The following is a 798-nucleotide window of genomic DNA, read 5'->3' on the forward strand; positions in this document are numbered from 1 at the left end:
ATCATATAATCTCACTGATATGTGGAATTTAAGAAACAAAACAGAGAATCATGGGGGAAGAGAGGAAAAAATAAAACAAGATGAAACCAGAAAGGGAGACAAAGCATAAGAGACTCTTAATCATAGGAAATAAACTGAGGGTTGCTGGAGGGGAGGGAGGTGGAAGGATGGGGTAACTGAGTGATGGACATTATGGAAGGCATGTGATGTAATGAGCACTGGGTATTATATAAGATTGATGAATCACTGACCTCTACCTCTGAAACCAATAATACATTATATGTTGATTAATTGAATTTAAATTAAAAAATAAATTTAAAAAAGGAAAATTCTTCTTTAATCAATATTTTCCAAACCCTTTGACACATAGTAACGATTCACTCCAGAGATGCACCTATCTCTTTCCATCATACTCCACTGATAGGAATAATAGGCAACCTTTTCCTTGGCCCTGTTAGTGAACCTGTGGATGTGCGCAGTGGCTATGTCAGGTCAGGGATGAACAAACACATGACCATGACCCCAATCCCAGGCAGAATCTCAAACCAAATCACGCCTTGGTTGCCAAAGCTAAACCCTTCCTTCATGGGCCCTTAAAGGAGACCCAGTCTCATTCATTGATTTTCTAATGTGAATAGCCTTGCATACCTGGGATAAATCCCACTTGTTTGTGGTATAAAACCCTTTTTATACATTGTTGGATATGATTTGCCAATTTTATCTTGAGGATTCTGGTGTCTCTGTTTATGAGAGATATTGATTTGCAATTTTCTTATGTTTTTGTCCGCTTTCAGTATT

The 798-nt window shown here is 37.7% G+C and overlaps 1 pseudogene; it reads right to left on the reverse strand.

Moving 5' to 3' along the window:
* Window positions 1-336: 336 nt before the first annotated feature.
* LOC123777417 (NADH dehydrogenase [ubiquinone] 1 alpha subcomplex subunit 1 pseudogene) lies at window positions 337-587 on the reverse strand (annotated as a pseudogene).
* Window positions 588-798: the final 211 nt, after the last annotated feature.

The sequence above is a fragment of the Ursus americanus genome, chromosome 13, assembly GCF_024610735.1.
Source record: "Ursus americanus isolate L20-20 chromosome 13, mUrsAme1.1.p, whole genome shotgun sequence".
Taxonomy (NCBI): Eukaryota; Metazoa; Chordata; class Mammalia; order Carnivora; family Ursidae; genus Ursus; species Ursus americanus.